The 22,650-nt window shown below is 38.4% G+C and overlaps 2 pseudogenes; one reads left to right on the top strand and one right to left on the bottom strand.

Moving 5' to 3' along the window:
• Positions 1 to 242: 242 nt before the first annotated feature.
• Positions 243 to 847, bottom strand: LOC134473156 (olfactory receptor 14A2-like; annotated as a pseudogene).
• A 6,640-nt stretch (positions 848 to 7,487) lies between these two features.
• Positions 7,488 to 8,346, top strand: LOC106025622 (olfactory receptor 14K1-like; annotated as a pseudogene).
• The last annotated feature ends 14,304 nt before the right edge of the window (positions 8,347 to 22,650 follow it).

Consider the following 22,650-nt stretch of genomic DNA (forward strand, 5'->3'; position numbering starts at 1 on the left):
CCTCATGGCCCAGTACTTATATTGGAGATAACGTAATGAGAGAAAAATTCTCCCAAAAGAAAAATTACATTTCTCCATAAAAATGAGCAGAAAATGACTTAGAAAAATGGGAAAACATCAGCTGCTCTTGGATAGGTGAAATAATATTGTAAAAATAATCACAGTACTAAAAATGACATGAACATTGAGAGAAAATATCAGCAAAATATCATCAGCTTTCTTGACAGAATGAAAGGAAATAATTATATAACATATGTGGAACCAGAGAGGAGAAGAATACCCAGGATCATTTCGCAGCTGGAGATCTTGAGTAAAGATGTGACATTTCAGGGAAATTCTGGGAACACATTGGAGCCACAGAAGAATCCAGAAAATGTGCCAGTTGTCTGCGCAGCTCCAAAGAGTACACACATGGCCCAGGAAACACCTGCCATCAGCACACAGGTTTTGCATTCATGAAGACCTCATAGTGCAGGGGAAAGCAGTTGTCACATAGCGGTCATAGGACATGGTGGTGATGATGAATATCTCACCTGCTGAGAAGGAAGTCATTAAAAGTCGCTGGAAGGCACAGCCTGGAATGAAAATGGAACTGCAACGGAACAGACTGTTGATGATGAACTTTGGGATTGGGACAGAGACCAGGGATATGTCCAGCAAGGACAAGTTCTTCAGGAAGAAGTACATGGAGCTGTGGGTCTAAGCTGAGACTAGTAATGGTGAGAAGGTTGCACATTAGGGACTCCAGGAACAGCAGCAGGAAGAGCACACCAAGGAGCGTCTGCCATGTAGGGTCCTCAGAGAACCCTAAGAGAAGGAACCCTGTCACCAAGGTGAGTTTGACCATACTAGAGCCTCCTCACTGCCTGTCAGGATGAGGTTGTGCACAAAAAGAGGAAAAGTAATAATGAGCCCCAAAACAGTGATGTTAATATTCACAGACATTCAGTTATAAAGAATCCTTGTAACTACTGTATCATAAATACTGTTCTTTATTGTCTAAAAAAAACTCTCTTGGACTTGGGTATATAGCTGAGTAGTGAAAGCACCTTCCTGGCAAGTGCAAGGTCCTAAGTTGGATTCCTGGCACAAACAAAAGAAAATAAAAGGAAACAAGAGATAGAGAATGTGAAAGAGAAAATTCCATCTCTTCTTCTTCTCTCCTTCGATTTCCCCCCATCCTTCTACCTTCCCATCTTTCCCCTCCCGTTTTCATCTAGGGTCTCACTGATGATAAGCAGGTGATCTACCATGAAGCTTCAGACCAAATGCCTACACTTTAAGTTTTTAAAAATATATAGCAACTAGCATGAGTAACATGTAAGGTTAGCTAGACTAGATTTTATCTAGTCCTCTTTACTTCTCCCTTTAAAATGTCATTCTTTCTGTTTGACCATTAGAAAACTACATATCATCTGGTCTGGGTATCTGTCCTGCAGCAAGCTTTCTCTCCTCTCTATTGCAACAAGACTCCCTCTCCTTTTGACAATAGTATTTTTATATAAGATCTCAGCTAACTACAAACAAAGGGGAGTAACTAAAAAGGACAGAGGAAAACCAAAACCAGTAAGCCAAGCATTTCACCACAGTCTTAGAGCTAGCATACTCCTTGATGTTAGAAACCAGAGTGCTTTATCCTCTAGAGCTAAAAGAAAAAAAGAGTTATTCTCTTAGCCTCTCATTTTGTACTTCATGCTAAAATAAAGCTAAAAGAAATTGGCATGGGGGATGAGGAACTAAAGTTTTGAGAAAAATACATTAAAAATCAGTCAACTCATTTATATGTTTCTTTCAGGTGGCCGTTAAGATGGTTTCTTCAAGGGCCCCATGTGTGTCAAGTAGTCATTTTCCATTTATTTCCACCCACTCAACCCATAAAAACTTTTAATAGTTGAAAGACCTAGGAGAGTTAGTACATTAGTTTAAAATTTGCATATTAACATGTGTTTGTCGTGTGGTTATGAAAAATAAATTCAAATGAAAACCAAGAGAGTATCATTTATATTATGGTCTGGGTGAATCTCATTCAAATGTTGAAGTTCTAATCCCTGGCATCTCATGTGACTGCTCGGTGTCTGGAGCCACTCTGGTGGAAGTGATGACCAGGTGGTCAGGACATGCAGAGAGACCAAGATATGCACACGTGAACACACACAGAGGACCACAGGGAGAGGTAGCAGGATGGGGCCAGCACAGCCAAGGACCAGATTCAGAGGATCCCAACCCTGACCAATGCCTGATCGTGGTCCACTTGTTCCAGAAGTGTGGGAGATTGAATTGGTGTTGTACAACTCACCCAGTCAGAGGTGTTTCATTTTGGAAGATGAAACAATCAATACAGTTTTGCTTAAACACGGACATATGTAGTAATAAGCTTCTCAGATGCATGGAAACTATAACACAATGCTAAGACTATATCTCAGAGGCTTAAAGATGGAAAACTGTGCCGTTTTCATTGCTCCATATGTGTAGCAATGCTGTGGAAATGCTGTCTGAACTGACCTGGGTCTGTCCCTCTCAGGTGCCTTCAGGTTTCCAAGAGACTGGTTAATCAGTGCTGAAGTCCGTGTGATGATGATCCACGAGCCCAAAGTACCACAAGGCTCCCACAGAATTCCACAAGGACACCAGCAAAGATTAGGAAGAAATTGAAACTAAGCACCCACTCCATCAGAGATGTGAGATTTCAACAAGATGTTTCTAGAAACAGGCAATGTGGAGGGTGCATCATCCACCACATCGGCAAGCAATAACTTCAAACAAAATCATGAGTAATAAGGGAGGCTTCATATGTTTGTTACTAGAATGGAAGAGGAATGTTATTGGATCAGGCTCAGAAAATAAATTCCTTTGATCCCTAATCTGGAAAAGCCCATGCTGAGAGTCCTGTCAGAGTAGCTTCCGAGGGGAGATGGAATTTTTAGGGACCTCCTGAGAAATCCCAACCACATGCAAAAGAGCACCATGGAATCTTGGTGTGCACTGTTCATGGAAAATTCATACTCAGGATTCTAGGGCACAGGAAGCAGGAAGGGGAGTTGAGATCACTGGCACCTGCATTAAGTCCAAGGTGAGAATCATTTGTTCTAGTGAAGTTTGGTGGACCTAGATAGCAACAAAGTCCATTTCGAGGTCCCAGTGTCATGGCACTGTGTCTCTTAGGGTCCCACTCAATTGAAACTGAGCTGATATTACTACACCAAACGACCATCACGGGTGCAGATTGTAAATCGCTATCTCTTTAGGAGCAGTGAATTACATAGTCCCAGCCATGTGGTACATGGTGAGAGAGCTGCAGCAGGTTGAATCTAAAAGGCCCCAAAGTTCTCCCCTCTGTCTCCCTGGAGCAAGGAGCAGCAGGAGCAGCAGGGACAGCCTGCGTGCATGAAATCAGTGCTTGTTCCAAAACACTGGGTGCCAAGAAGGTGAGGTGCACAGCCAGCATGGGGCCTCCTGTGAGAAATCCATGCCAAGTTAGGTTGTGGGTGCTTTAAAGGACCCCGCCCCCATTCCTATGCAAAGAGCTGCCTGAGGCACAGGGCAGCAGCATCACCCCTTCTCCCTTGTTCTTTCTCCACACTCTGAGAAAATCATCCCTCCTGCCATGGATGATCCCCACCGAGGTCAGTCACAGGTGTCCTTTGTGGATGTGGTCTCTACATTCTTGGTCACTCTTTTGGTTGATACTGTAGTGGTGGTGGTGGGGACCGAAATTCTGTGCTTAGATTCTACCCAAAATGAAAAGGGGCCTTTTTAGTCAAGACTTTTTCTCCTCCAAAGTAATTTGCTTCCTCACTCATCCTTCCAAAGTGCTATATAGAGTCCTCTCCTCCTTCCTCGATGTCTCCACCCTTCTTTGCCTGCCCTGTCTCTTTGTCTCTGCTCCTTCTCTGTTCTTCCAGCCTCGAGGCCATTTGATTTACAGAATGACCAGCTCGCTGCTGAATGCACACATTAGGGTACAGTCTGCTCAGCATAACACTAGTTGAATTTTTCTCCAGCTTTCCACTGGTACAAGAAGGGAGAATCTTTAATGCTCAGCAGTTCTTCCCTCCTCTGATGCACATTCTGACCCTGTGCTGTGTTCAGTTTAACCCCTACATCTCCCCAGGTGCTGTAATAAAAGATAAGATAATTTTAAGATAGAAAGTGAAGCACTTGCTGCCACATCTCTGTTCTTTTATGTGAAACTCTGTTTATTTGTCCTCTGTACATACATGTATGAAGGGATTCCCATCCCATAATTCATTCCACATTTTAAACTTTTTAACTACCTTCATTTTCTGCTCATATCACTAATATTGTACTAAAAGATTTACCAGAAAATTTTCAAGAAAAACATGTATTACAAACTTGTGTACATCTTACTACAGCATTTGGTGTGGTTCTCTCCCTCAGAAAGTAACCAGATATTGCAAAACTCTGAACTGCACATCCACTGAAATTGGAAAAAGGAAGACATTTTTCTTCATGTGATGACTGCTAGGCTGGCTTCCAAGGACAGTTCTGAGGTGCAGTAAGGAGTGTGTGTGTGTGTGTGTGTGTGTGTGTGTGTGCGTGTGTGTGTGTGCGCGCGCTCACGCACATGTGCTGAATGACTAATTCAATCCCATATATTCAGGTAGTTGGATCTGTAGCTTTTTGTCTATGCAAAGCACTTTTAAATTTCAGTTTCCCTTTTCTTTTGGTCTTACCTCTTCTGTTATTTTCCTCTGCATTCATTAATAAAATAAAACGAAGCCAGAACAAAATTTATTCATTGCCCCTTAATATATGTTCATCCTGGTTTTCTGACATTAATTCCTTATTATTAATAGAAAATGTGAAATTAGAGTATTACTATAGGTATTCTTATATAAGATCTCAGCTAAGTACAATTAGCTGAGATCAATTATTCTATTGGTCATCAGAACAGTGATTGTATCTAACTTCTATGGAATAAATTTTGATGTTATCTTTTAAATGTATCAAGTGCTTGGATTTTTTTTTGTCTTTTTTTGTTTGTTTTTATTGGTAGCAGGGATTGAACTCAGGACTGCCTGCTTGCAAGGCAGGTGCTTATGCCGCTGAGCTAAATCCCCAGCCCCAAGTTCTTGGATTTTAATAAGATCCTGAATAAATAGCAACACATGGTTGTTTTCCACTGGAACAGTAGTTTAAGGTAGGTTTCTGTAAACCATTTTTTCTGTATGATGAAAATGGAAAGTATTGTTCTTATTGAAAATTTGTAAATCCTCTCTGTTCCAAATCAGTTCCTGATACCCAACTGTGGGAGAATACCTATTAAAATAGCAATAATCTCATCTGGGAAAGTAGTAGAAGTGATGTTCAGATGCTGGCTTACAAGTTTCCTTTGTTTTGTTGTTTTTAACTAACAGATCCTATGTCTCAGTTGTGAGAGGGAAACAGCTCCGGTCAGACCTCATCCCTCCATCCCAGCTCCTCCTACACTGTAGTGAGCAGAAGAAAGCAGAGCTGGTCAAGTTGAACAATCAGCACAGGCAAGATGGGAAATGCTTCTCTGCAGGATGCATGGGAAGGCTGAATCTGTTTTCCAGGTAGGCAAAGAGGGCCCTTCGGAGTCCCACTGGGCCTCGCTGGACATCAGGCCTAGCAGACTGAGCTCTTCTATGAATGCACAGAGCAGACAGACTTTGAGGACCCAGGTAATTAAGGTACTTGTCATAAAAGGGCTTTTAATCTTGAAGTACTCCTCAGGCAGATATGTGGAACTAATGAGGACCATGAAGTCCCAGAGTCTTTGGCCTTCCTGGCTCTTCAAGGTAGTATGAAAGGGCATCCCCAGGGCTGACTAGGGCCAGAGCTCAGCAGGTCAGAGGCTCTCAGTCCTGAGGATGCACACACTTTGTGTACTTAGCAGGGCGGCTTGCATGACTGGATTGGAGATGACCTTCTGATGTTCACAGAAACCCTGCTAACCCTGATGAGAAAGGGTGCACTGAACACTGCAGTGAAGTCACTGAAGTGGTCCAAAGGGAAAATGAGGGTCTGAGGGAAAGAAAAAGCCCAATACTCACCTTGGGAACCCAGGGGTCAGTAGTTGGGAGGATGCAAAGCCTCCCTGGTTTGTGTGCATGTCTCAGTGTGGGCTGGTTTTCAGTGTTGGCAGATTCTGCCCTAGAATATTTCTGATCATTGCATTAGTCTCAGAGTTTGCTCCTTTATGGACAATGCCACTGTACATTTGGAAGTCAGTTTTTCAAAAATGGCTAGAATAGCTTTCAGTGCTCTGTGGTTTGCTAAATATCTGCACTATAGAAACAAAATGTGGGTGGTATGATAAAACCTAGACCAAGCAATTACATTTTTATAAAAATTTATTCTTAATGTCTTGCATAATGGAAGTAAATAATTACTTATATGGTCATTTTATAATGGTAAATGTTGTTTTTTTCCTTTCAGTTTTTTCCTCTCGTATGTTTCTTTCTAAGTCGTGTCCTACTAGATTTCCTAAGGTAGAAAATGTCCTGTCAGAGATATCTCCTCCTGATCCACTTCCAACAGCTCAGCCAACCAATGGACACATTATTGACTGGTTTAAGTTTGCAGCATGGAATAAGGAGATGATTCATCCATGACTTCTAATCCATATACCAGTTACAACAAGGAGGATAGTATGGGTTCATACAAAGGGGCATCCTATGCCTCACTTAAGTTACCACTGCACAGCAAATCCTGGAAAATTTCATGAGAAAAACTAAACCAAAGTTACTTCACATTCTTTTTAGAGAGAAATAGAAGTTCTTTCTTGTGGTAAAATAAATTTCAGTTGAATCACGTCGGTACACTCATCCTTCTTTCACACTTGTTTCGAATACCAAGTTGAGTATTTTGATGTTTCTAAACTTTTCCTCTAAATTATGATGCTAAACTACACATGTCCCAAAGAGTGGAGAGCCACATATCAGATCATGTGCTGAACAGATTTTGCTGTTTGTGTGTCTTAGTGCACATTTGCAGTACATAATGCTCACATTCTCAGGGAGGAGTGGTTGGCATGCATACATAACACAGCTCAATCCTTCCTGCATCCTGTTCAACTCTCCTCCCTCCAACTCCTGTTCTTCTTCCTTTTTACAAAGATCTCTCTGTTTCCTCTCATCTATTGAATTTTGATCTTCATTGATACCATCAATTTCTCATGTAAATAAAACTGGGATTTGTAAGTTTGTGAATGGTGTCCTTCAGATGACATCATGGTCGCAAGGTCCACCTATTATCTTAGTGAAGGCCTCAAGCTTATCTTTCTGTGAAGGGGTAAAGTGGACTCTGTGTGTATAACACTGCATTTTCTTTCTCTATTCATCCGTGGTGGACATGTGGCCACTTTCTGCATTGGGCTGTAGTGAGCTGTGATGCTACAAAAATGGATGTGCTTGCATGCCTGTAATATGATGTTTTTAAATCATTACTTTGCTTTTAGACTGAAATCTACTAGATGAGGAATCAGACAGATCCGGGTTGGTTCTTGCTCCTGAGACTGATGGACAGCAAGACACTGCTGTGGCTGCAGGCCGCCCTCCTCTCCCTCCTCTAACTGGTGTCCATGCTGGAGAACCTCATCATCCTCCTCCTCACATATCTCGACTGCCACCTCCACACCCCCATGTACTTCTTCCTCAGACATCTGTCCTGCCTGGACCTGTGTCTCATCTCTAGTACCATCCCCAAATCCATTGACAACTCCATCACCCTTAGTGATTCCATCTTTTTCTTTGGGTGTGTGTATCAGCTCTTCCTCGTGCTCCTTCTGGCAGGGTCAGAGGTGGGAATCCTGACTGTTGTGTCCTATGATTGCTATGTTGCCACCTGCCACCCTCTGCACTATGAGGCTGTCATGAGCAAGGGTCGCTGTATCCAGTTGGTGACTGTGTCCTAGCTCAGTGGAGCAGTGTCTGGGATTTTGTATTCAGCTGGGATGTTCTCTCTGGAGTACTGTGGCTCCAAAAGGATTCACCAGTTTTTCTGTGATGTCCCTTCCCTACTAAAGCTCAGTTGTTCTGAGGAACATGACACTATCAATGTCAGTGTGGCCCCTGGAGCACTCTATGCATTCTCTGTTTGGTTTTCATTGTGGTGTGTTATGTGTTTATTTTCTCTGCTGTGTGGAAGATTTCATCCAAGAAGAATCGATCCAAAGCCTTCTCTACTTGTACGCCCCACCTGGTGATTGTGGGCACCTTTCTGTTAACAGGTTTTGTTTCTTATCTGAAACCAGCCACCAGTACTTCTCCTATTATACACTTGTCCTGCTCTGTGCTCTACTCTGTGGTGCCTTCTGTCTTGAACCCCATTATCTACTACATGAGGAACAGGGACATTTAATCAGCCCTGCGTAAAGTCCTAAGGAAAGTGAGAAGAGGACTAATAGGAGATTGAGTAGATTTAAAGCATTTCAACACTTTTCCTTCCTTGTGCCTCCCTTTGCTAGATGTTAGGATGATGCCTACTTCAAGGTCATCTAACTCTGTGATATTTAAAGCTGATCTCAGGATTTCAGTTTAGAAGAAAATAAGTCATTTCCTGATGTCCTTCACTTACAGCTTTTGTGTTCCAGAAAGTGTGATTGATTTCCATTGTACCTTTCATGATTGTCATTCTTATTCTTCAGTTCCTTATATAGGAGAATGGTGTGAAGTTGTCTTTCCTCCTAAGCAAATGATGTTTCTGACTATCTCTGCATTTCTTTAAGTATTGTTACAAGTTCTGATCTTCACTTTTCAATGAAAATAGGTTTAAATTTAATTCGTCTTTTAAACATAATTGCAGGGCCAAGAATATAACTTAGCAGCACAAATGCCTGTCTGACAAGATCAAAGTCCTAAATTTGATTCCCAGAACCAATAAAACTTTAAAAAACTTTTTACTGATAATTCTGCAATTTTTCAAAATGCCTTCATAATTATCAAAAGTTTTACTTGTATATATTCTGATGTGTTCAACATATTAATACATTAAATCTTTCACTTCTTTAGTTTTTCTAATAAACTATGTTTCTGGATACAGATTTTTCTCTTTACTGAAAGCTGTGTGTCTGTTTTGTGCACCTTCCTGCTGATTTGTTATTATACACTGGAATTTACGAAAGTGGAAAGTACTAGTTCTTCTCACCCTGTGACAAGTCCTACTTCCTCCAGGCTCCCAGTATCACACTGCATTTCCAGTACCCTCAGGACAGAGATTTATATTCATGATCAGCTGTGAGAAACAATTCTGCCTCCCTACTATTGCTGCTCATGGCTGCTTTCAGAGTGGGGAGATGAACCCTTGCTGAACAGCACTGCTGCATCACACTTTGTCCTTTGCCAGTCCTCTCCCAGGGGAGCAGTACCTGTGCACTGTGTTGTGGGATAATTGAGGCTCAGGGATGAAGCCCTGGGCTTCAAGTACAGAGCCAGTGACACAGGACATAGTAAATGCTGTGACCATTGGAGGCGCCTTCAGACACTGTCTGCCCGTTAACTGTCTTTGAAATTAGTTCCTATTTCCTGCCTAATGGACCCTTCTATTTGTACAAATTCTACTCAGATTTCAAAGTGTAGTTAAATACATTGTGACTCCAAAAAAGCATAAAGCATTTGGTTTCACACATTTTCAATCTCTAAATACATATGAACATCAGAGAATAATTTATATGCATCTTCCTGTTGTTTTCCTTGCTATGCAAATTTCCGCAAGATCATTACATTTTCACTTAAAAATCAGTGTCCTACTGTATGAGGCTGATACAAGTTATTACTTGAGAAATGTTGTCTCCCCGTCTGGAAATGGCAATTGTGACAATTATTTAACTGTGTTACAGTAGGGTAATAGGGCAACTCTAAACAGCTGACATCTAAAGAATGATGACTGACTGAGAGTTCCCTGGCAGGCTCAGTGGTTAGAACTAAGGGCTTTCAGAAGATCAAAAAATGGATGTCCATGAATATGCAGGCAGCAGTTTGGTTTCAGTACTGTAAGTTTCGTTTGAATTTGATTATAGAAAAAAAGCTAGATCATGCTGAGGAATAGCAATCTTTTGTGTGTACAGCAATTTTATATTCTAATTAAACACATCATTACCATTTCACAAAGATAAATGTCTTTTATGTTTCAATGGGATTTCAGATTATATATAAGTATTTGAAAGTAAAGTGTTTTAAAAATTGCCCCATTCTATCAAAAAAAAAACCTCAACAAATATTACCTCATACATAGGTTGATACAAAGAAGAGTGTGATTTATCTTAATATGTCAGGTATGTATGTTCAACTCTGATTTTTGCCTCCATATTCCCTATGATGAAAATGCATTGAAAACTAAAAGGACCTGATATCCTATTGTTAATTTGTATGTGTACATATATATATATATATATATATATATATATATATTATACATATTGTATGTAATATAGATAATGTAAATAATTCTGGGTGAGTATATATAATTTGAAGGCATAAAATATCGAGTTTTTCAAAAGTGAATTTACAATGAAAGATTTTAAATCAAAATACACTAAAATATGAAAGAAATCAATGATTGCATTAAACCTGAGAGGAAAATGATACTGAAGATTAAATCATCAAAATATAATCCAGCTGAGAATTTAGCTCTGCAGGGCAGGACCTGCCTTGCAAGAGCAAGATCCTGAGTTTAATTCCTGGTACAAAAAAATGTCAAGGAAAAAATTCTGTATTGATTTTATTTTCACTCCAAATAGCTTATTTCAAGGCAGTAACATAAATTAAAAGAAAACATTGAGAAGTATTATAAACAAATTTTCAAAATGTATCAGTAAGCATAGCAGATGTCTTAAGTAAACCTACAGCTCTGCAGAATGGCACAAATCAACTCTTTAGCACATGGGACTTTAAGGTCTGTCAAAGGTTCCAAACATAGCATTAAAAAACAGTATTGTTAAGTAGGCAATATGGAGTAATGTCTTGTAAATTAAGAACTAGCACTGAGGCTTTTCAATCCACTGCATGGCTATGATTTGATTTTCTCTGTCACTTTGAAAGGTTGCTGTGTAACCCTGGCATCAGTTCTTGCTTCCAGTTCTTAGGGAGAACTAGAGAATTGATCTAATTTTTAGGAACCCCAGTTACTCAATAATCCACTATTACACCGAGTGACCCAACTTCAGGGATCACAACCAAGATAATTTTAAGAATGTGGTTAGAATCTCTTAGATACACTGTGAAGGGACACTCAGTTCTCAGGTACCACACAGCCCAGATCCCATTATACTTACCCAGCCTTGGGATAAGAGTGGATATGAGAGAATGATTTATCCAGCACTTTTCTGCATTCTAAACTACTCAGTGTTCTCTTCAGGGTCAGTAGTGTCCAGGATTCTGACTGGCTCTCCATTGTGCAGGCACCTGTGACTGTGTTGATATCTAAGGCACCACATTCCTGTGCTGCATTTGTCTATTTAACTCACAGCATTCACACATTTCCAAAGCACTTTGGGAATCATGACATGCCTTGCAGTATTTTCAAGAAGGAGATATGAATGATACCACTATAGTTTTGAGGAAGTGAAACAGCAAGTCATTTAGCTCACATTCAAGTGGTAGAGAAAAATATTTGGGAACACAACCAGATGATTTACAGAGGTCCTCCTAAATATAAAACTTTTATCAATACATCTTAAAACTCTATTTAACTTTCTGTCAGGCATTTTTATCAAGAAATTCCTTAGTCACAATTGAAAAGATCACTTGAACCTGTCTCCTAGAGAAGAATGAATCTCTCCACTCTGCTGATTGTAAATGATGGGGTTTATCAGTTTGGGAACCAGTGCATAGAACACAGCTGTTAGAACATTTTTCAGAGAGCCTTTACTGCAATGAACTCTAGGGCAGCAGCCAACCCAGAAATTAAGAAAAGAAGAAAAATGGCCAACTGAAAGATAAAGGACCATGTGGCTTTGGGTGGACTTCTAGAAAGTGTATCTTATGCACTGTTGGGAATATATTCATATAAGTCCCAAACAAAAAGACAAAACTTACAAAGATGATTCAAATATTTAATAAAAAGAAAACAGCATCCATAAAATTGAATGTCAGAAGATAATACCCTCAGAACTTGAGATACAACACAGAAATATTAATGGATCACATTGGATTTTGTGAAGCGAAGTCTGAACATGGTCGCTTTGTGGATCTTAGAGAAGACCAGGCCACAAGCCCAGGAGCTCTCCACTACTGTGTGCACAGACTCAGGGTGAAGATGAGACCATAGTGCAGAGGGTGACAAATGGCCACATACATTACCAGTAGGAGAGCAACCTCTTCAGGTGCAAAGAAAACACACAGGAAAACTTGAGCAGTACAATCTTTGAGTGAAATGGAGTTGCTACCTGTAAGGGAATTAATAAATGATCTGGGACATTGAGAATGAACTCAATCAGCATCAAATGAACTGAGATGCTGCAAAGATCTATGAGGAAAAAATTAAAGCTATGGTCTTGAGAAAAACATACAACTCCTTGTACACCTTTAAGGGTCCAGGCACAACTCCTTTGTACTGAAGTCTCCTCTGAAACCCCCTGGTGATTTTCACTTTCTCAGTTACCGTTTTTATGCCCATGACCCAATAAAGTCTTGGTAAACTTTATATGAGCTACTGGTCTGGTCTCTAGTGCCAGAGAGGTATGTCTCAGGTCTGTTCTGGAATAAGCTTCTACTATTGTGCTTTTATCCCTGATTCTTTTCTTTCTAGACCTAACACTGACTTCCATTAACCTTTGAATGGTCAAATCTTACTGCAGATGCATCGATATGGTCTATGTCTTTTATATGTCAATCAGTCAATTTTTGAACTTGTATACTCATTAAAAGAGATGACTTAACAAGCTGTCAATCATTCCAGTCATCCTTATCAAGAAGTCAAAAGGGAAGCAGTCAAATGTGCTCTGTAAAAATCCAAACACCCGATCTATCTGCTTGCTGTGCTGTGCTTTTTAATTCCTTACAGCCCAATGCTATTTATCTGTTCATATCCACTCTGAGCAAATCTTCCAATTATCCTCAGGAATGTAGCTGGTTTTTCTTTCACCTTTGCAGCTCTTTGTCTTTTGTACACAGGGGCCTGGGATCTATCGGCCAGACCCACCATGCATTATCATAGGGAGAGCCCAGTCACGAGACATAGCGAGAAACCAGCCCAGGTCCAGAGGAAGGTTGCTTGCTCTTGAGAAGATACTTTCTCCATATTTTTATAAGCAACCAAAGATGCTTTCTGTAGAGACAGTGGTAGAAGTTGACCAGGCTGTGGACAGAAAGGCTCTAACATTGCAGGGAACAGGAGAGCTCCTGTCCATTGCTTTGGGTTGCATTTGCTGTTGCCCTTTCCAGTATGAAATCTACTTTGGTAGCTATGGTTTTCTAAATCTCTGGAGGACAAAGCTGAGCAGAATGGGAAGGAAGGCAGACAGAGGCTGGAGTCACAGCTTTAGCCAGGCTGTGAAGGATGAGCAGCTGTGCTGGTTCACATTGTGAATGGAACACTTTTTTTTTTGGTGGACTGATTCCTCCAGGCAGGTTCCTTGTTGTTTCACATCAGCCTGGTCCACCTGATGCTGCTGTTTTTCCTTGGGGGATTCAGTTGGCCAATTGCACAAGAATGCTCAGATGGCAATGGTTGCCTGAAAGAAGAGGCAGCAGGACCTCAGTAAGTTTATATTCAGCCAGATCTATATTGAAAGTACAAGACCAGCCTGATGTACCTATGGAGACCATGTCTAAAAAAGAAGCAAAAAAAAAAAAGAACAAGCAAAACAAAAACAAAGATACATGTTGGAGCTGAGAAAAGCCAGTTAATCATATGAATAAATGTGTTTAAATGTTCTTTTAAAATTTTTTCATGTTAATTCTATTTAATATTCATCTATTCTCATTAATGTTAGAAATATACTCATAGGTTACATGACAAAAATATATATTTATATGGGAATGTATTATTTACATTATTATTTGTAATGTTACTAATGGTTTTTCTAGACCTGACATTTTTATGCTAGTTTATATGTGATACAAATATCTCAAATCAAAAGCATAATAAATCATTGATAATTTTCTCCAACACCATCAGTATTATTACTTAGTATGATATTTGACACTTTAATCAGTGAAATGAATTTCAGAAAGGAAATCAAACAATTGGATTAGAGACAAAGAAATGCAAATCTCACTCTTAAAACTAATGGCACATTTGTTGAGAAAACACAACTCTAAATCTCCCATATCTCCTTTTTTGAGAAAAGGTTAGACTCATTTTTCTGACTCCTTGTAAAGAATTCTCAGGTTTTCAGAGGCAGAGCACTTTATTTTGCTAAGGCAGATGTGGAATGAGCAGTAATACTTACTTGTACTCCCTCCACTCTGCACACTGAGTATTATTTGGGCACAATGTGGGCTGCCCAGCACCTGACAGTAGCATAGATTGGTAAAATCAGCATCCTTAAAAAGACCATGCCATGCAAATCAACTATAGATTAAATACACTCCCTTTCAAAATTTTAATATTACATTTCACAGAAATATATAACATGATGCAAAAGTACATAAAGATCTACAAACGTTCCCAAATAGACAAAGAAATCTTGAGCATAAAGAGAGTAAAAATGAACACGAAACACCATCTGATTTTCAATTGTAATCCAAGTATGTATTAACATACTTGTATGTAATTTTAGACATAATACAACATAATACTGGTATGAATCAGAAACACAAGAAAATAGAACAGGATGAGCAGTTCAGAAATAAATTCACACACACTCACACAGCTGATTGATTTGGACAGAAATGTCAACAACCATTGTGAGAAAAAAATTTTCTTGCAAAAGAAGAGGAAACCTGGGTGTTTATGCACAAAGGTGTAAAAAGTTCTAGTTTTACTTTTACTTTGCTGCTCACTGTGCACAAATCACCTCAAAGTGGACTGAGCATTTATGTCAAGACATAAAACTATGTAACTACTAAAAGAAAACAGGGCAAATACTTCATGCCATTGACCTAGACAGTGAGTTTTAACTAAGATGCTATAACTTGGAAAACAAAAGCAAAAATAATAAAAATGAGCTATTATGGTTTGTACCTGAGTGTTACCCCCAAAGCCTCATGCAGTTATGGAATTGAATGAATCTCGCATTTTTTCTGTTTGTTGTCTAGCCCTCAGATTGATGGTGTGAATGCTGCACACACCCAGATAGGCATAGTTGGCATACAAAATAAGAGAGGCAAAGAGGCATGCTTTCCCCTCTTCATTCTTGTCTCTTGTGGCTAACATGAATGCCTGCTCCTCAACCACACTACCTTGTCTACAACCAGCTGAGTATGACTGAAAACTTCAACAACTGTGAGCTAAAAAAATCTTTCCTTCACTCATTTTGGAGTCAAGTATTTTTCTCACCAACAAAAGAAGGTAACCAAGACAGAATTTGTTACCAGCAGTGCAGTCATGGCTGTATACTACATCAGTATACAAGATCATGTTGTTCAAGAGCCTTTGGAAATGGCTAGTGAAGATTTTGGAGAGTTTCAGAGATGGTGCCTGAGAGAGTAGAGCTGGAACAGCTAAGGATCTTCTGCATTGGAGATGGTAATCAGAGTGTTTGACTAAAAGCCTGATAGAAATCCTGCCAATAAATCTCAGGCTCAAGATCTTTTTAGCTGGAAAGTATTGCAATGAGTGTTGGACTCCAGATAATGTACATGATGGCTTTGCAAAAAAGATTGTATGCTTCTGTCCAGAGATTTTGCCTGAAACTGAAATTAAGGGTGGCAGAATAGTTAATGTGACTGAAGAAATTTCAAGGCAATTATATATTTGAGGTCATGACATGGCTATTGTTTGGAGCTTTTGGCCAGGTTTATATTGCAAATCAAGAGCAAAAATATTAGCAGGGTAATTTGAAATGTTGTGTGTTAGATTATGTAAAAAGCTCCTGTAACCCCATTGACTGGAAAGATAGAGCTAAGAAGATCTCAACTGCTGAGAAGAAACCAGAGAATATAAAAAGGCCTGCATGCATCACAAGCACCAATGAGTCCTCACACTTTGCAGTCTCAAAACTTTAAATGTGAAAGAGTTTTTTTGGAGGAGAACGTGTCCGAGCACCATATTCAAGATTGGCAGAAATGAACATGCAAGATTTGAAATGGTGGCAGCCATACCGCCATACCAGTTTGCAGATTGGTCATGGCATAAAGAATTTGTTCTCAACAATCAGGTTCATAGTGCTCAGCAATTAGGTATGGCCCTATGGTCAAGAGAGAAGAAACTCTAACTACTGCTTTCAGCGGGCCTCAAACCTTGACATTACCCCCATGTTGCTGATCTTAGATGCACACAGAATGTAGGAGTCCTGAGGTTGAAAATACTTCCACTTAGATTTCGGAATGTCTGGGAGGCCAAATAGTGTGTTCCTGAAGCTGTGAATGTGAAGCTGAAAGTGCAATGGACAACCAAGAAGTTTGAAAAATCTAGGAGGTGTGGTTGCCTAAGGAAACCTGCAAGAAGGGAAGAAACCCAAAGCAAGAGAAAATCCACAGGTGCCACAACCACCAAAAGTGTCATTGAGGTGAAATCACACAAGCCATTTGGAGCTCACAATTTGCCACAGATTTCTTCAGATGCAGGGCAGGCAACTACAGGCATTAATGTTTGCTCTGCTGGATATTGGAATTCATTTGTTCCCATTTCTTTGTATGACCCAGTTTGTCCCCTTTGGAATCTTAATGTTTATGTTGTGCCACTGATTCTCAGAAGTGTTTAACTTTGTTTACATTTGTACAGGGTTTGCAGCAAAAAGTTTGTCTTAAATTTCAGAGACTTGGCACTTGGACTTTTTAGCAATGCAGAAACAACGCAGAAACTGGTCAATGAGTTTTAATTAAGAGGTCATAAACCAGACAATAAAAGCAAAAGTAATAAAAATTGACCCAGTGGAGATAAAATTTACAGATTGAGAGACACTATTTGCATACCATGTCTCTTTGATCCGTTTGGTCAAAGTCGAGTATGGTTTTGAATTATAAGTTTGAAAACTGTAATATCTACAATCTTGAAGGGGCTAAAACAATGTACAGCATAAGAACAAATAAAGATAACACAGGCTACACAAGTGAACATCCATTTCTCAAAAGAAAAAGTGGCCAAAAAGTATGAAAAAATATTCAAAATCATTAACTATCAAAGATACACTAGTAAAAATCACCATAAACTATCACTTCACATCTGATATAATAGCTGTGAGCAAATAGACAAAACTAAACAGTGATGAGTATGTGGAGAACTCTTATGAAATTTGTGCAAAATTTTAAATTTCTATAGGAAAATGTAACAGTGTATGCTAATCTCTTAAAAAATTAAAGTTTAACTATTGATGATCCAGCAATTGCATTACTGGATATTATCGTAAATAAATTTAACCTAGCAAAACATGTCTACTTTCCAATTTTCCTGACTTTATATTTTTTCAATTACTTTATTTGTTAATATTAAGAAAAAGGTAAAACAAATTTTCACAACAAAATAATGAAAAAATAACAATAGTTGATAAATTACACATCATTACCTTGAGTCACTCAAGTACAAAATATGGGCATAAAGATTTCTTCATTCAATATTAGCACAACCTTTCCTATTCAGTGAACTAAGTGACACTAATGGTATAACTAACTTGCATTTTTTTTCTTTTCCCTTATATCCTTTCTCTTTTCCCCTATCTTAGTTTCTTCTTTTTATTGAACAGTTTCTTCCCATTTCACAGTGACTATTGTATATTTTGAACCTTATGGTTTCTCTTATGTCACTGTGGTGTGATGTTTTTCAATCCTTCTGGGAAGATACACAGAAGGGGAATACCTGGGTTGAATGGGACCTCTAATCCTAATCTTTTTGAGGAATCTCCACACTGATTTCCACAGTGTTTGTACTAGTCTACTCTCTAACCAACAGTTGTAAAGGGTTTCTTTTTCCCTACAGATCCAGCAGCATTTTTTATTGGTTGATATTTTTTTAAATTAAATAATTTTTTAATGAATAAGGGAGAGGTTGAGATAAAAGGGAGCATAACAACATAATAATACAGGTTAAAGCATGACACTTTCAGCAACCTAGTGCTTTACCACCAAATAACCCGACTTAATAGAAGTTACCATAGTGTCTTTTTCTTTGAAATATTTGAATATAACTTCCTATGCTATAGCATCAAACATATCAAGACTGTGTAACACCACTCAAGTGGATGAAAGCATTGTAGAGTATTTAGAACCAGCTAACAGAAAAAATGATCAATGGTTTCAATATTATCTCTTTGCCTATAACAATTTTTGTTTATACTACCACATACAATAAAGACCAGCAAGTTACAACATGATAAAATCAATGGAGACAGAAGAACAATAGTTTGGTGCAGCTTTAAGACAAGATGGTATTAAATTGGCACTAGCTGTTATTATGTCTCATTTTCTACAAAGTAGCTGTTCATTGCATCACCGGCCATAATATCAAACAGCCCAGAATAAAACCATTCCAATTAATAAGTGAAAATTTTATAAGGCTTCAAGGCCATATAATGGGGAATCATGGTCATCATGTACTTTTACATATTTGATTCATTTCCTACACTAGGGAAACTATTCGGAGTTCACAGATGCGAGTTTGATTTAGTTCACTTATGAGTATGGTTTCAAGCTGCACCCATTTATTGATAAATACATCAATGTGATCCTTCTTTATAGCTGAATAAGTACTCCACTGTATAGAAGTACCACAGCTTATTTATCCATTCCTTGGTTGATGGACATTTGGGTTGTTTCCAAGATCTGGCAATTACAAATTTTGCTGCTATAAACATAGGTGTGCATATATCACTTTGGTATGATGCTTTCAGTTCTTCTGGGAAGATGCCTAGAAGTCGAATAGCTAGAATAAATGGGACTTCCAATCCCAGCTTTTTAAGAAATCTCCAGACTGACCACCACAAAGGTTGTACCAGTCTACACTCCCACCAACAGTGTAGGAGAGTTCCTTTTTCCCCACAACCTTTCCAGTACTTGTTGTTGGTGGTGTTCTTGATCCTGACCATCTTTTCAGGAGTGAGATGGAATCTCAGTGTGGTCCTAATTTTCATTTCCCTAATAACCAATGATGATGAACATTTTTACATGTATTTATTTGCCATTTGTATTTCTTCCTCTGAGAAGTGTGTATTCATCTCAGATGCCCATTTTTGGATTGGATCTTTGAATTTTGGGGGTCTGATTTTTTTATTCTTTATATATTTTAGACAAAAGTCCTTTGTCTGAGGGGGAGTTCACTAAGATCTTTTCCCAATTTGTGGGTTTTCTTTTCACTATGCTGGAGATTTTTTTGACTTACAGAAACTTTTTAATAAGAGGTAGTCCCAGTTATTGATTCTGGGAAGTATGCCCCGTGCAGTTTGAGTCCTGTTGATCAATTCTCTACCTACCCCTATGTCTTCAAGGTTTCTACCTAATTTGTCTTCCAATAGATTTAGTGTTTCTGTTTTAATATTCAGATCTTTAACCCATTTGGATTTTAATTTAGTACATGGTGATAGGCTTGGATCGATTTTTAGTTTTCAGCAAATGTAGAGCCAATTTTTCCAACACCATTTATTATAAAGACTGTCATTCTTCCAGTGAACCTGCTTGGTTCCTTTATCGAAGATAAGGTGGTTGAGTGTGTTTGTAGTTGTGGTTGTATATTCGAATCTATTCCATTGATCCTCTGCTCTGTTTTGATTCCAGTACCATGTTGATTTTACTACTGTTGCTTTGTAGTATAACTTCAAGTCAAGGATTGTGATGCCTCCTGCCTTGCCTTTGTTGCTTAAAATTGCCTTTGATATTCTAGGTCTCTTCTGGTTCCAGATGAACCTTAAGAGTGATTTCTCTGGATCTATAAGGTATGTTGATGGTATTTTTATTGGGATTGCATTGAATCTGTATAACCGTTTTGGGAGATTGGCCATTTTCACAATGTTTATTCTTCCTATCTATGAACATGTGATGTCTTTCCATTTTCTGAGATCATCTTCAATTTTTTCCTTCAGTGTAGTATAATTTTCCCTGTATAGGTCTTTCACTTCTTTCCTAAGTGTAATTCCTAAATATTTCATTTTCTTGGTTGCTAGTGTGAAGAGTGTGGCTTCTCTTATTTCTCTCTCTTTGATTTTGTTATTAGTGTATAAGAATGCTATTGATTTCTAAGTATTGATTTTGTACCCAGCTACATTACTGAATTTATTTATTATATCTAAGAGTCTTTCAATGGACTTTAGGGGCTCTTCTATGTAGAGTATCATGTCATCTGCAAATAATGACAATTTAACTTCTTCTTTTCCTATCTTTACCCCTTTCATTTTTCTCTCTTGTCTAATTGCTCTGGCTAGTACTTCCAGTACTATATTAAGTAGGAGAGGTGATAAAGGACATCCTTGTCTTGAGTCTGATTTTAAAGTAAAGGCTTTCAATTTTTGGTCATTTAGTATGATACTGGCTGTTGGTTTGACGCAGACAGCCTTTATTATATTGAGATAAAGACCATCTATTCCAATTTTCTGTAAAGTTCTTATCATGAATGAATGTTGGACCTTACCGAAGTCTTTTTCTGCTTCTATGGAAATGATCATGTGATTCTTACTTTTGGCTTTATTGATATGGTGGATTACATTTATTGATTTATGTATGTTGAACCATCCCTGCATGCCTGGGATGAATCCCACTTGGTCATGGTATATAATCTTCTTGATGATTTGCTGCATCCTATTTGCCAATATTTTATTGAGGATTTTTGCATCTGTGTTCCTTAGGGAGATTGGTCTGTAGTTCTCTTTTTTGGTTGGGTCTTTCCCTGGTTTTGGTACTAGAGTAATATTTGCCTCCAGGAATGACTTGGGAAGAATTGCTTCTCTTAGAATTTCATTGAATAGTTTGAGGAGTGTCGGTATTAAGTCTTGTTTGTATTTCTTGTAGAATTATGCAGTGAATCCGTCTGGGCCTGGGCTCTTCTTTGTAGGTAAGGAATTAATTACATGTTCAATTTCATTGATAGAGATTGGGTTATTCAGCAGTTTTACATCCTCTTGATCTAGTTTGGTGTGTCGTATGTTTCTAAGAATCTGTCTATTTCTTCTGTGTTGTCAAACTCTTGAGAGTAGAGGTTTTCAAAATAGGTGTTGATGATCTTTTGTATTTCTATTGATTGTGTAGTGACTTCACCTTTTTAATTTCTTATTGCATGGATTTGAGCTCTTTCTTCCCTTCTTTTCATAAAGTTTGCTAGAGGCTTATCGATTTTATTTATTCTTTCAAAGAACCAACTTTTTGATTCATTGATTCTTTGGATTGTTTTCTTAGTCTCTATTGCGTTGATTTCTGCTCTGATTTTTATAATTTCCTCTCTTCTTTTTGCTTTGGGCTTGACTTGCTCTTCTTTTTCTAGCTCTTTGATGTGTAGCATCATGTTATTTATTTGTATTCATTCTGTTTTCCTGCTGTGGGAGCTCAGTGCAATAAATTTTCCTCTGAGGTCGGTTTTCATTGCGTCTCATAGATTCCGGGAGGTTGTATCTGTATTTTCATTTGTTTGTAGGTATTGCTTAATTTCTTTTTTAATTTCCTCTGTGACTCACTGATTACTCAGTAGTGTGTTATTCAATTTCTATGTGTTTGTGGGATCTTTGTAGTATCTTTTATCGTTTATTATTAATTTCATGGTGCTATGGTCCGATAACATGCAAGGGATAATTTCAACCCTTTTGCCTTTATTTAAATATGTTCTGTGAATTAATATATGGTCTATTTTAGAGAATGACCCATGTACTGCTGAGAAGAATGTGTATTTTGTTGTTGTTGGGTGGAATACTCTGTATATATCTATTAAGTCCATTTGTCCACAGGTGCAATTCAGTTCTTTTATTTCTTTGTTGATTTTCTTTCTGGTTGATCCAGCCATTGGTGTCAATGGTGTGTTAAGATCTCCTGTCAGAATTGTGTTACTGCTGATTTGGTTTTTCATTTCTGTTAGTACTTGTTTTATATAACTGGGTGCTCTGGAGTTTGGTGCATATATATTTAAGATAGTTATCTGTTCCTCTTGCAGTTTTCCCCTAACCAGTATGTAGTGACCTTCTTTATTCTTTTGGATCATTATTGGCTTGAAGTTGACTTTGTCTGCAAACAGAATAGCTACCCCAGCTTTTGTTTTTTTTTTTGGGGGGGGGGTCCTGTTGCATGGAGTGTTGTTTTCCATCCTTTGCCTTTGAGTCTGTGAGTATCCTTTTGAGTTAGGTGGGTTTCTTGTAGACAGCATATGGTTGGATTTTGTTTCTTGATCCATTCTGCCAGTCTGTTTCTTTTAATTGGTGTATTGAGACCATTTACATTAATAGTAAGAACTGTTATAAATTGGTTTGTTGTTGACATATTATCTTTCTGGCATTGGATGTTTATCTTTCTGCTCTGTTCAACTGTGTGCTTTGTTTAGTGGTTTTTTCCTAAATGTATCTAGGCTGTCTTTCAATATTCTTTGCAGGGTTGGCTTGGTGATCATGAAGGTTTTCAGCTGATCTTTGTCATGGAAGTATCGTATTTCTCCATCAAA

Source organism: Cavia porcellus, unplaced genomic scaffold (assembly GCF_034190915.1).
Source record: "Cavia porcellus strain 051 isolate PalLab524CR breed Dunkin Hartley unplaced genomic scaffold, mCavPor4.1 scaffold_2, whole genome shotgun sequence".
Lineage (NCBI taxonomy): Eukaryota > Metazoa > Chordata > Mammalia > Rodentia > Caviidae > Cavia > Cavia porcellus.